At 45.2% G+C, this 14,566-nt stretch overlaps 1 protein-coding gene across 5 annotated transcripts in view; it reads left to right on the top strand.

Moving 5' to 3' along the window:
• LOC123747858 (serine-rich adhesin for platelets) overlaps positions 1-14,566 on the top strand; it is a 253,551-nt gene that overhangs the window by 172,258 nt on the left and 66,727 nt on the right. Inside the window, exon 1 of one of the 5 annotated variants that reach the window (XM_045730066.2) lies at positions 6,251-6,554. The exons of the other annotated variants lie outside the window; for them this stretch is intronic. The gene's annotated coding sequence lies outside the window, so the exon portion shown is untranslated. Of the gene's footprint in view, positions 1-6,250; positions 6,555-14,566 lie in introns of those variants that run through there. 5 annotated transcript variants of the gene reach the window in all.

The raw sequence follows: 14,566 nt of genomic DNA, 5'->3' as shown, positions 1-14,566 counted from the left end.
GATGAATCACAGGATTATTAGAACGATCATTTTTACCTTAATAGTGAGCAAGTGGAATAGGCTAGATAGAGGTAGAAGACAGTAGAAGGTAAGACAATAGAAAGATTCAATAGAAGATATGAACAAGGGTCAGGAATCTATCCACGAGGGGGCCAAATTCACGAAGCAGTTACGCAAGTACTTACGAACATGTACATCTTTCCTCAATCTTTGACGGCTTTGGTTACATTTATTAAACAGTTTACACGCATGAAAACTTGCCAATCAACTGTTGTTATTGTTATAAATAGCCTCCTGGTGCTTTGGAGCTTATTAACTGTTTAATAATTATAAACAAAGCCGCCAAAGATTGAGATGTACAGGTTCGTAAGTACTTGCGTAACTGCTTCGTGAATCTGGCCCTATTAACAGATGGCAATTTGGGGTCTCTAGAGCTATGTCTTGACCCCCTTGCTAGCACACACAACACATCTCTGACCTTCACCTCCAGGAAAATATTGCTACGTAAAAGTTACTGTATTTAATAACCAGTATTACTAACCCAAAAACTTAATGGTTCATGAATTTCCTGCTGTAAACTTTTGTTTCTCCTTTTTTTTCCAGGTATGAGTTAACTTACGACCTGTCTCAGGGAGCTCCTGGCCATGGTGAGTGTCTCTCTGTCTGTCTGTGTCTCTCTGTCTGTCTGTCTGTCTGTGTGTCTCTGTCTGTCTGTCTGTGTCTCTCTGTCTGTCTGTCTGTCTGTCTGTGTGTCTGTCTGTCTGTGTGTCTGTCTGTCTGTCTGTCTGTGTCTGTCTGTCTGTCTGTCTGTCTGTCTGTCTGTCTGTCTGTCTGTCTGTCTGTCTGTCTGTCTGTCTGTCTGTCTTATTCGATTGGTCATGACAAGAAATGAACCGGCGCTCAGTGACTGCAAAATCATAAGAGTCACTTTTCCCACGGCCCGGTCTCTGGTCAGGCCTCATTGATTGCCTGATCAACCAGACTGTTCGTTCGCTCACCTTGCAGTCCTACTTCGGCCACTACAACCCGGTTGATCGGGTATCCTGTGTATAAGGGGGGGGGGACTACCTGGAACCTTTTGTAACACCGGGGTTATGTTGGTATTCCCCCCCCCCTTCCCTCCCCCCCCCCCATAAAGTCTTTTAGGGTTGAAATTGCGACCCGGATAATCCTAGATTTTTATCATTGATTTACTGCACTATTGTAATTTTATTGTATAATTGCAGTATATATATATATATATATATATATATATATATATATATATATATATATATATATATATATATATATATATATAAGGAGGCTATTTCGTGCGATATTGTGTTCTTTAAACGTTTAAACGTGTAAGGTTCTCCACTTCATTCTGTAGGGAATGTATGAATGTTTCATTCTTCATTCATTTCTTCATTCTCTTCATTCCACGTCAGGCTCTTACGTTTATCTTCCGTATTGTGGTAAGGTTTGACGGCGTTTGGGGTAAAGTTCGTCTTTAACTTCTTTTAAGGAATTGGAATGTGTGTGCGGGCCAATGGAAGACTTGCTTTACATCACTTATTGTTGTGTTGTGTCGTCTATAGCGGCTGCTGCTCTGGGGCCAGATTCACGAACGAACCTATACATCTCTAGTCAATCTTTGGCGGCTTTGTTTACAATTATTTAACAGTTACAGCCCGTCCTCCAAACAAAGATCCAAAAGTGATTCCATGCACCCGCCAAACTCCCTGTTTATGAATGAAAAGCGGTTTACACACGACTCACAACTGCTGACGTTCGAACATATCCGGAACAAGTGCTTCACTGGCGAATTTTGTTCGAATCACAACGCTATAAATGCTTCACCCACGTACTACAAATACAAATAATCGCCAACAGAACCTAAACACCTAACCTAACCTAACCTATGCCTATATATGCACAATATGCTAATATATTATAATATTAATTTATACTTGAGAAAATTCCCGTTTTGAATGCACAGCATGTTAAAATTTATGAATGCGTCTGTGGGGTCGACCGCTGGATGTAATGGACTTGAGTCGAGGACGGGTTGAACAGTTAATAAGCTTCGAAGCACCAGGAGGCTGTTTATAGCAATAACAACAGTTGATTGGCAAGTTTTCATGCTTGTAAACTGTTTAATAAATGGAACCAAAGCTGTCAAAGTTTGAGGAAAGATGTACAGGTTCGTAAGTACTTGCGTAACTGCTTCGTGAATCTGACTCCAGGGCGACCCTTATAGAGTGCTGGCAATGACGGATATAATATAGATATAAGAAAGAGGAAGAGTATATTAAGTTCTTCACGGCGGAGGCTCTCTAGATTTATCTTTTGTTGACTAACACTGTCCGTATCCAGTTTGCTAGGATAGAACCATCGCCCTAGTTTGGCACTTCGGCTTTTTAGGACTCATCTTAAGTGCTGCTCTTAAGTGTCTTTAAGTGCTCTTAAGCCTCTTAAAAAGTGTTGCTGCGCCATAAGGTCACGTTTGTCGAAGGCTTCCTCGAGGTGTTTGTGTTGCGTGTTGTGTACTTGTTTTCCTGTGAATCTGTAGCATCTACGTGTCTCATTATTCGTGTCAGTGGCGTCTAAAAGTTTCATTATCCATGTCAGAGTAACTTAAAGGTCTCATTATCTATGTCAGAGTAACTTAAAGGTCTCATTATCTATGTCAGAGTAACTTAAAGGTCTCATTATCTATGTCAGTAACTTAAAGGTCTCATTATCCATGTCAAAATATTTTAAAAGTTTCGTTATCCATGTCAAAGTAATTAAAAGGTCTCATTATCCATGTCAAAGTAATTGAAAGGTTTAATTATCCTTGTCAAAGTATTTTAAGTCTCATTATCTATGTCAAAGTAATTTAAAGGTCTCATTATCCATGTCAGAGTAAGTTAAAGGTCTCATTATCCGTGCCAAAGTAATTTAAAGGTCTCATTATCCATGTCAAAGTAATTTAAAGGTCTCATTATCCGTGTCAAAGTAATTTAAAGGTCTCATTATCCATGTCAAAGTAATTTAAAGGTCTCATTATCCATCTCAAAGTAATTTAAAGGTCTCATTATCCATGTCAAAGTAATTTAAAGGTCTCATTATCCATGTCAAAGTAATTTATAGGTCTCATTATCCATGTCAAAGTAATTTAAAGGTCTCATTATCCATGTCAAAGTAATTTAAAGGTCTCATTACCTGTATAAACACAATTAACCCGTCTTAGCGTTAAGTAACTATGTCAATCCCACAAGCAAGATCATTTAATCCGTTGATACCTGGTTGATGGGGTTCTGGGAGTTCTTCTACTCCCCAAGCCCGGCCTGAGGCCAGGCTCGACTTGTGCTCGACTTCCGTTGTTTAGGAAATGTTCCTTAAACCCAAAATAAACCACAATGAACATAATTTTTTTCGTTCTCTGGTTGTATACAAAAATTCTCTAAACCATCATTTGTACTTTCTAACTTAATAATAAACCGCTTGGTATCCCCGCCCGGTAAACCTGCCGTTCAGTAAACCGTCGTTCACACCTGTTTTACGTTCTGGCATTCAGTAAACGTTCAGTAGAGAAGCCTGAGGACTCTTTATGAAGGTATCTTCCTCCCTCGCAGCGTGGGTGGCTGCTCCCACCTCCCTCACCATTACTATGGGTGGGGAATAATTGTTAGCATCATTATCGTAAAAATTAGCTCAGATACATCCTCTATTCTACATTACTTCCTTTTTTTAACCCCTATTTCCTACTTCCTCCCTTCCCTCCACCCCCCTGTTTCCCCCTTTCCCTACCCCTCCTACTTCCCCTTCCTACCCCCTTATTTCCTATCTCTTTTTTTCTACTACTCATTTACCTAAGATTGACTAAAATTAAATTAAAACAATAAAAACTAAAATAAATTAATATAATAATTATATTATTATTTAATTTTATTATTATTTATTTGTTTAATAAATTCGTTACACAGTTAAAGCTGAAGTTCTGGTAACTGTGTCTCCACATTAACTTCCGTGGGCTTGTTAAGTAAAAGGAGACCGGGGTTCGGGTTTTCAGTGTCTCTAAAGCTTTTCACAAAGTCGCTAGAGGATTTTTTGCAGTTTTATTTTTCCCTGACCCAACATGAAAGATCTTCCTCTATACCATCTGCCATGAGCTGGCGACAAGCAGAAAGGTGTGCAAGATCAGTCTCTCCCAAACACACGTGAAGAAATGATAGGAACATCTTTCCGAAGTACACAGACATGCTGGAGCCTTTATTACGGGCTCACCATAGCCCGTGCTACATGGATACTTCGTTCTGAGTAGCTGAATCATGGAGCATTTTGTCCGGGTATCACCTGATAGTTTAAGTGTAGTGGTAGGTCACAGAACACCATATATATATATATATATATATATATATATATATATGTCGTACCTAGTAGCCAGAACGCACTTTTTGGCCTACTAGGTAAGGCCCGATTTGCCTAATAAGCCAAGTTTTCCTGAATTAATATATTTTCTCTAATTTTTTTCTTATGAAATGATAAAGCTGCCCATTTCATTATGTATGAGGTCAATTTTTTTTTTATTGGAGTTAAAATTAACGTAGATATATGACCGAACCTGACCAACCCTACCTAACCTAACCTAACCTATCTTTATAGGTTAGGTTAGGTTTGGTAGCCGAAAAAGTTAGGTTAGGTTAGGTAGGTTAGGTAGTCGAAAAACAATTAATTCATAAAAACTTGGCTTATTAGGCAAATCAGGCTTTGCATAGTAGGCTGAGAAGTGCGTTCTGGCTACTAGGTACGACATATATATATATATATATATATATATATATATATATATATATATATATATATATATATATATATATATATATATATAATATTTATATATGTCATTATGTCTGTATTTGTCCTCTCTCTCTGTCACTCTCTGCCTGTCTGCCCGTCTCTTTTATTATTGTCTCGGGTTTTATCCCGTCTCCCTACTTCTCTTCTATGTCCATCACCTTCCCTACTCCTGTCCATCACCGGGCTCCCCACTACGCTCTCTCGTCCATGTTTACCTACTCCTCTCTGCCTTACCTTACATTCTCCCATGCTCCATAACATTTATGCTCCCTAACTCTCCTCCTCCTCTACCCCTACCTAATGCTCCTCTCGCCCCCCTCAACCCCCATGCTCGCCCCCATTCTCTCCCCCATTCTCTCCCCCCCCACCCCATGCACGCCCCCCCCACCCCATGCACGCCCCCCCCCCCCACCCCATGCACGCCCCCCCACCCCATGCTCCGCTAGTCAACAAACTGGACAGGTTGTTACCTATCAGTAAATCACCAGCGGACAGGATATACCACCATGTTTCCTCCTCCCCCACCCTTCCTCCCTAGCCCCGCCCTGGTCATACTCACGTTATACCCCCCTTGTTATACTCGCATATATTCCCCATGTTATACTGCCTCGTTGCTCTGCCTGACATCATCTCCTCCTGCTCCTTCCTGTGAGGGAGGAGCCTCAGGAAGATGGTGGTGGAGAAAGTCACGAGATTTAGCTATCGTGGGGGGTGGGGGGTGGGGGGAGGGGGGTAAAGAGGGGGGTGGTGGGGCTCGGCGGCTGTAGGTCAGGTCATCCCAGGTCGAGAGAGAGAGGAACAGGAAAAGAGGAATTAAAGAGGAGGGAAGTATTTGTGGTGATTTTGGTGGTGGGGGGGGAGGGGGGAAATGAGAGACAGAGAGAGAGAGAGAGAGAGATGCACTGATGGGCAGATAAGGATAAAGAAAATTTAAGAGAGTAGTAGTTTTATAATCTTAGTGTGGCGTGGACCCCACGAGGTGTGGCGTGGACCCCACGGGGTGTAGCGTGGACCCCACCCTGGCTCCTCACACCTCTCCTCATTACTCCGCTGTTATTGTTCTCTTTGTCCCTCTCTTATTACTCTTCCACTTCCCTTTACAACCAAAAAAGCTGGTTTCTTCCTCCTCCTAATTATCCCCCTCATACTTTCCTAGTTTCTCTTTCTCCGTTTTCTATCTCTTCATTCGTTTTTCCCATCTCCTCTTTAGTGGTTTTCTCTCACCTTCCTTACACCACTCGTGCCTCTAAACTCCCCCTTTTTCCCACCTTTTCTTCTTTACATCCGAAGCTGCGGGCGCTGGATCTTCCCCTTCCCTCCCCCTCCCTTCCCCTCCCTTCCCCTCCCTTCCCCTGTTGACACCCCTCCTCCACCCCCTCCGTCACCCCCACCACCCCCTCCGTCAGCAGTTCGCTCCACCTGGCAGTTGACGCCACTCTGTATCAGCCCAGCGCCCGGTGAACACCTTGCTGGCGACGCTGCTCGCTCGGGTCGTCCACTCGTGGATACGTGAACACACTCGCCTCTCGGCGGAGGATACATACTCGTGTGTGTGTGTCTGCGTATGTGTCTAATTTGTGGCTGTTTGTGCGGCAGAACCGTGACGAGACTCGTCTTGTGAAGTGATTTGGGAGAAAAAAACAATAAACTATCGAGTTGTTGTAACGTGCGTTGGAGCGGTTCCGGCCGCTGTGTTTAGCAGTTTCGGAACAACGTCGGCAGGACAGGTAAGTTGATGCCAGTAACTTTAAGTCTTAAGTTACACGTCTTTAAGTCCTGGACGTCTTGACACCAGGAAGTGTCCAGACGCTACCAGAGTCATGGATGATTTGTTTAAAATCATTTATATTATTAAAGTCTCTTAATTTAACACAAACGTAGTTTATATTATGAGAATATTATGCGCTTTTAAGCGTGAGTGGTACGCTAAGGCTTCTATTGGGTACCATTAGCGCAAGCTTGCGAGAAACGATAGCCCGATTGATCGTCTGGAGAGTTGACTCAACCCAGGCTTCAGCTGCCGGAAATGCCTAATCCAGGAGAGAGGTGATGTTGACAGCTGTGTTGACGTCTGGTGAGTGTGCAGCTGCCGTCACCACGCAGTCAGCGGGCGCCGAGTACTGGTCACTCCTTGTCCTGGTGGCTGGCAGGAGAGGACGACACACTGTAAGGTCTCTGTGAATGGCTGACATGTCCTTGGGGGGGCTAGTTGCCCCTGGAGGGGGGGGGGGCCTTGTTTGCCTGTGAAAGGGGCCACTTGTTTGCCTGTGGAAGGGGGCCACTTGTTTGCCTGTGAAAGGGGCCACTTGTTTGCCTGTGGAAGGGGGCCACTTGTTTGCCTGTGGAAGGGGGCCACTTGTTTGCCTGTGGAAGGGGGCCACTTGTTTGCCTGTGGAAGGGGGCCACTTGTTTGCCTGTGGAAGGGGGCCACTTGTTTGCCTGTGGAAGGGGGCCACTTGTTTGCCTGTGGATGAGGGGGGCCCTTGTTTGCCTGTGGATGAGGGGGGCCCTTGTTTGCCTGTGGATGAGGGGGGCCCTTGTTTGCCTGTGGATGAGGGGGGCCCTTGTTTGCCTGTGGATGAGGGGGGCCCTTGTTTGCCTGTGGATGAGGGGGGCCCTTGTTTGCCTGTGGATGAGGGGGGCCCTTGTTTGCCTGTGGATGAGGGGGGCCCTTGTTTGCCTGTGGATGAGGGGGGCCCTTGTTTGCCTGTGGATGAGGGGGGCCCTTGTTTGCCTGTGGATGAGGGGGGCCCTTGTTTGCCTGTGGATGAGGGGGGCCCTTGTTTGCCTGTGGATGAGGGGGGCCCTTGTTTGCCTGTGGATGAGGGGGGCCCTTGTTTGCCTGTGGATGAGGGGGGCCCTTGTTTGCCTGTGGATGAGGGGGGCCCTTGTTTGCCTGTGGATGAGGGGGGCCCTTGTTTGCCTGTGGATGAGGGGGCCCCTTGTTTGCCTGTGGATGAGGGGGGCCCTTGTTTGCCTGTGGATGAGGGGGGCCCTTGTTTGCCTGTGGATGAGGGGGGCCCTTGTTTGCCTGTGGATGAGGGGGGCCCTTGTTTGCCTGTGGATGAGGGGGGCCCTTGTTTGCCTGTGGATGAGGGGGGCCCTTGTTTGCCGATGGGGGGAGGGGCTCTTGTTTGCCGATGGGGGGAGGGGCTCTTGTTTACCGATGGGGGGGGAGGCGTGTAAGCTCCCGTTTACTAGTGACTAGGCGGGGCTCGATGCTGATTAGCAAATCCAAGACCACAACTGTGTGTGAGCCTCCAGGACACGCCCAGCTGGGGGCTGCAACCTCCTCGGGCGCTGAACGACGAAATGTTGCCACAAAAATCGGATTCCTTGCCTCCATGGCTTAGTCTGGTCATAACGATTTATTGCCACGCAGCTGGGTCCAGCCCTGGCACTTTACCTCGTCCTGAAAACCCCTCCTCTCATCCCCCACTTCCCCGCTCACTCAATAGGGTATCATGACCTATATTTAATTCATTCATTCATCCTAGTTGTCGTTGGGAGGGGGGGGGCAGGTATTCGTAGATTCAGAGACCGTGATGACTGATAAGCGTAAGTCGTCCCTCGGTGGTGAATATGGAATTTAGTGTTATTTGTTTTCTAGCGAATAAGCTTAGGCTTTGATGGCAGTGCAACGGGTCTTAACTTGGGTATTGGTATCTTAAGTTTGGGCCACCTTGTAAGGATTTAAATGGTTGCTTAGTTTAGAGTTTTATTTATACACAATCCCAGAGTAGAATTTAGGGCGATTTACAACGGGCAACGTAAACAGAAATGACGTATCGATGTAAATAAAAGTGGGCCCTAATTGTTATTGCAGCTCTCGCCCCCTTCTGGTCCCCCAAAATGTTATACTGTTGCTTTGTTCAGTGATCAAGACACGATGGACGTCTTGAACTAGGCACACGTTGTGTACGTGTTACAATGTACACTGAACGTGTTCACGTCGAGATAATTGTTAAGTTTGATGGTACGACGTAGTCGCCATTGAGAAAATCAGTTGAAGCCATGCGGGAAGGGGGGTGATGGGATTCGAACCTGGGAGATGGGTGGTATCCTCCCCCGCGCACACCTTCAACCATTGAACCACTGTTAAAAAGTACTGGAGACTGGTATTCAACTGATTCCTCGCACACCCTGGTGTGTGTACACGGGCACTGCCATAGTCGCCATAGTGCGCCTCTACCTCTCATTTCTCTGCTCTCTCCTTCACACACGGAAAAATTTAACGGTGCGTGTCCCCCTTGCCTAGAGCGGGCATCATGCACCATAGGTCAAGAACCACTTCTATACAGGATATACGGGTGCCCCTGGGCAAGGGCAAGGCCCCGGGTGCCCCTGGGGAAGCGAAACTTAGCAGCCAAGGTTTTGGTCTTCAAGAACCTCGTAGCGCTTCGTAATTTAAACCGTTCCGTTAATGTAAACAAAGTCGCCATTATTCATGGAAGATGTACAGGTTTCGTAAATGAACACGTAAATGGTTGATGAAGCCTGGCTTAGCTCGTCTGTGTGACGAGACGTCGTAATAGTTTATGATCGTTAGGCCGTTTTGTGACGTCATTCGTGCCCTTTACATTGTGTTATTACAGAGGAAAACTGTGGGTTTGGTAACGTAGGATCGGTAAAGACAGGTCTAAACGGTGTCTTGTGGCGCAAGTTAAATGGTTCTGAAATCGAGCAAACCATTAAAAGTTTTACTTAATTTTGTTTAATGTATGTAACCTCACCTCGCTTTAAGCAGGTCGGCGTTCAATCCCGGACCGTCCCATCCCAAATGCTTATCCTCATCCCATCAAATTGCTATATGATCGTAATGGCATGGCGCTTGCTCCTGATAATTGCCTTCCCTTCCACCACTTACGCACCCAGTCCATCTTGCGACCATAACAACCTTTATTTATTAAACAGTTTACGAGCTTCAACTTTATAACAATAATACCCTTGGGGTTTAAACACCCTCGGAGCTCGTAGTATGTTAACAAAGCCGCCAGGATTATCAAGAGATGTACAGGCTCCGTAATTGGATGCGTAAATCCTGTTGAGTCGTGGCCCTAGGACGTCACTCGTGCCTCAGTGCCGATACGCTTTATGGAGCGCACAATTTGGTGGCTTTTGAATACCCAAAGGAACCGGAAATGCTGTAATTGTGTAAGTTTTTCAGAGACCTGGCCACTGTGTACGAGGTGAACCTGGCGTGTCGCCCCTGGCTCCCACCACCACGACATTCACGACGACAATCTTTCCAGACGAATCTTAAAGGCTGGTCGTTGTATGGCAGTGTGCCATCGTAACTAGTGAAGTGCCTGGTGAGCCACTCCTGTGGCGGACCTGTGGCGAGTGTGTAAGAAAGATCGGTGTTCGGCGCCGATGGGGTGATGGTACATATTGGAAGCAACCAGATGGTGAAACTAATTTTCGTACATTATTATTAAATAAAAAAAATCAGGAAAAGTACATACATAGTTGATTTACAAACATAATGTTGGATTTATAGAGCGAGCTAGTACATAAAATACCTAAAGCCACTAATACGCATAGCGTTTCGGGCAAAAAATGGGATGGGAAAAAAATATAGTATAAAGCCTAGCCACCCGAAGGCCATAAGAGAATTAGAATTATCAGCATTAGGCTTTTTTGTTCCCCTCTCCCCTAGCATATGAATTAGTTACTTGAGACTTGTACAATTATATTTTACTTAGAATATTACAACAATGTTCAAAAACAAAGTTTGAATGGGATGTTGCAGAAGAGTTTTGAAGGTCAGGGTGTGTTGAGGGGCTCAGAGTCGGTGGGCAGAGCCCCCCCCCCTAGCCTCTGATCCGCCGCCGCCTCTCCTGCCATTGTGTACAGCCTAGGCTCAAGGTCCCCTTGGTGTGGCCGCTGCCCCCCTGCACCACCACCCCCCCCCCTCGCTGCAAGTGGCATGCTGCATCATGCCAATAATATCTCGACTATTGCTAATTCGCTCGTGGATACGCTCCCTAGCAACTAAGGAATTTCTGTTGCTGAGGTGTGTCAATTAACATTGGGTAAAAAGACTTAACTATTGCATGGTTTTACTGGAAAAAGTAAGGGGGCTCGGGCGCCCTAAATAGAATAGTCCCCCAATAACCCATGTCAGAGCTGGCTTAGCCAAAATAAAACCCTCCCTTCTGTACAGTCTTAAATTTGGATTTAATGGTGGATGGTTTGACCTAGCAACGGTAGGCCTACAGTGTTTATATATACTCAAGTTCTATGGTCACTTGGGCAACCATTGCCAAGCGTCAGTTTCTGAAGTTTGACTTGACTATTGTTCAGTGGTCCGAGGTAGCGTTAATATATTGCTGTACTTTAAATGTCACTACAGCACTTGAATTATAACGCAGTAGATAGTGTCAAAAGTGCCATGTATTTATTTGCGAAGACAGGTGGGTGACACCGCAGTGATAAAGTGGATTTTAAAAAAGTTAGACGAAAGAATTGAAATGCAAATTAATGATAAGTTAAGGCCTATTTAAAGTAATAAATGTTTAAACGATTCCGATAAGACCTGTCTCGCTATTTTAACGAGGTACAAATGATTGATTGCAAAAGTATTTAATGTGAATTTGCAATCAATTACGTGTTTGCATCATGTTTATTGTATAATATAACCATAACCAGTGAGAGTGCAGACGAAGTCACAATAACGAGGCTGAAGATATTATGACCAGACCACACACACCAGAAGAAGATAGACAACGACGACGTTTCGACTTAGTAATGGTTCAGGACGGTCCGAAACGTCGCCGTCTCTTCCTCTTCTGGCGTGTAGGATTGGTCATCATAACCAGTCTAAGGTTGTGATGTAGACAAGTAGTAGATGTCTTAGAGAGTAGACAAGCGAGGACGACACGGTGTCAATGTTAGTGTGTAGGCCTACCCTGTCACCCTTAGACAGCAAGGCTCCGCCCGTCTGCATGTGCTCTCAAAGTAATATTTAATTTCTCTACTAGGTCTCTGCAGCTCTTGGAAACCTGGTTGTAAAACTATTGGCAGATAGTGTTTTGAGGGGAAATTTGGAGTAAATAGCCTTCATGCACCTTGTCTTAGTCTATTTTATTTAGTTTTACTGTTCTCTTAAAAACATTTAGCAGCAAACGCATCTCGACAGATATTTGGGAACGAAAACACACACACCGACGAATAGTTGTCTGAAGTCAAGAATATAGTTATCTTTATCATTTAAATTAATGGTTTACTAATTTCATTCATTGGGTATGGTAGCAGAATTTTTAGTGAGCTAAAATGCCTTCTTCAAGGCTCTAATAATGAATTAGAACCCTTAAACTAAATAATTTACTTCTGAGAGTACATATAGTTACCTCGGCGACCGAGATAAATCCCGACCAAAACAAGATGTACTTCATTGCAATTATGAGATGATAACAAGTCTCTCTTGGTGCTGACCCGGTTTCTATAATCAACCTGGAACCCATTTTCTTTTTCACGCCACTTCCGCAAAGGGATGACTTTATTGCTGTTCTTTGACTCCGTCTCCGCTCTAATAAGTGTTATTTCTACCAACCTTATGGCTGGTGGTTGCCTTGGAGCGTGGTTTATGCTCCAGCTATTGTCATATGGTTTCATATTTATGCATGGCCGTGTGGGAGAATTTACTGGTGGTTTAGCCCGGTTTTGTCGGTGTAGCAAATATACTCCTCTTTAACAGGGGCTAATTTTGCTTTAATATTGTTATTATAACATTTTAATTTATATCTTCCTAATTAATAAAATGATTGTTGCATCCTATAAATGATTTGACAATGTTTGTCAGTAGTTTGAGAGAGGTTGATAACTTTCCGGTCAGAAAAGTCTGACCGGTTTTTTCCGGTCAAAAAGCACTTTTTCCGGTTCAGATAAATAAATGTCAGTTACAGATTCGAGCGTCTGCGGGCGTCAGACGCCGTAGGACTTTGAGACTGTCATAGTGAGTAGACCCTGGCGTGGTGTAAGCTCCGGGGTTCAGGCTATTAGACTATTGGGAGCTCAAGAAGCTAGGGGGGAGGGGATTGTAGAGGGTGTGTTCCTCTGCCAGTCACTGCGGTTGGAGGGCCCTTTGGGGCCTCCTCCCATATCCTGCTTGGGATCTTCCTGTTCGGGAGTCGAACTGTGATTGTAATCGTAAACCAAAGATCGGATAAAGATTGTGCTTAAGGTGCCTGCAGTGACTGTTGTTACAGGGTCGTCTCGCGTAGGTCTTGCAAGTCGTCCGCGGTTCATATGGGGTCTAACGCCTCCTTTAGTTTAGTTTAGCGATCTCTTCAGCGTCACCTTTTCTTTTTACAGTCTTCCCGTTTATTTCATACGGCGGCTGCTCCTCTTGTCATTTTAACTATGGTATCCTCGTGAAGAGATTCCTTGTAGTTTTCGCCGAATATTTTTCTCTAAGCTTCAACACTGGCAAGCGTCCGCGGTTGTCTCGTGAACGCCTTTACTAGCAAGACCGAAGGTATGGTGGCGCAAGGAAGATTACTCCTGTTCTGGGTTGTGTAGCCTCGTGGTGCAGAGTCTTAATACTTCCAGATATCATTGAGGGAGGAGGGCGGCGAGGACGCGTTGAGCTTGTGCTAGCAAGAACTAGCTCAAGATTTTGATATTCGGTATTTATGATCATGCCACATACACATTAATAAATAAGTTGGGTCAAAACAATTTGGCTGTAACCCCGATAGTTTTAAGGTGGCAAGTTCTTTATCATTTATTGTTGACTGTTGCCTTTTTTTTCCATTGTCACTCTGCTTGTTGATGCCTGTGGCTTTAACTTCAATTGTCGCTATACTAACTTTTCCTTCCTGGCTCCCTCTTTCCCTTCCTGGCTCCCTCTTTCCCTTCCTGGCTGGGCTCCTCTCTTCAGTTCAGCTTAGTCGTGTACTCTTTCGCCGCCTCTTCCATACGTCTCCCCCTAGATTTACCTTCTGTCGTTTCCTTCAATGTTTCTTTCCCCCCCCCCCCCCTCTCCCTCCAATCCCTCTCCCTCGTGTCAGAAGAAAATTGCAAATCCAGCAAGAGCAGCCGGTACAAGTTACATAAGCACGATCACCAGCGAAAATAGTTCGCAGCACCCCTCCCCCCCCTCCCCCACCCTCCCCCACCCCACCAGCCTCCCCCCCCCCACCCCACCCTCGGAGTACAACGGGGAGAAATAACTCTGCATTTCACATAACCTCCAAGTTCCGGGTTAAGGCGATTACTGGGCATAATTGGACCAGGTAATTTGTTAACATTTACCAATTTACAGACCTTCAGGTATGTGAGAGAGCTTGTTTGTGTGTGTTCACTAAGTTGTGCTTGCGGGGGTTGAGCTCTGCTCTTTCGGCGCGCCTCTCAACTGTCAATCAACTGTTACTAACTACTAACTAAATCCACCCCTCCGGTCCCAGGTACCTATTTACTGCTAGGTAACAGGCGCATCAGGGTGAAAGAAACTGCCCATTTTGTTTCTGCAATCACCGGGGATAGAACCCGGACTCTAGGATAGAGTCCAGAGCGCTGGCCACTCGGCTATCAGCCCCCACACACCCCTGTGGGAGGTTGTTTGTGAGGGGGAGAGCTTGTGCGCCACGTTGGGCGTCTGTGCATTAAGTCAGTTCTCACAATTTGGCAAAAGTTGAAGTAGTTTTGCTTAACCAGACTCGTTCCACACTCCAACCTTGGCAAGTACTAGAAACGCTACGCGTACTGGTGGCAGTACAAGAATGTAAAGACTGTT

Source organism: Procambarus clarkii, chromosome 5 (assembly GCF_040958095.1).
Source record: "Procambarus clarkii isolate CNS0578487 chromosome 5, FALCON_Pclarkii_2.0, whole genome shotgun sequence".
Taxonomy (NCBI): Eukaryota; Metazoa; Arthropoda; class Malacostraca; order Decapoda; family Cambaridae; genus Procambarus; species Procambarus clarkii.
The sequence above is the reverse complement of the archived record's forward strand: the minus strand, read 5'-3'. Positions and strand labels throughout refer to the sequence as shown.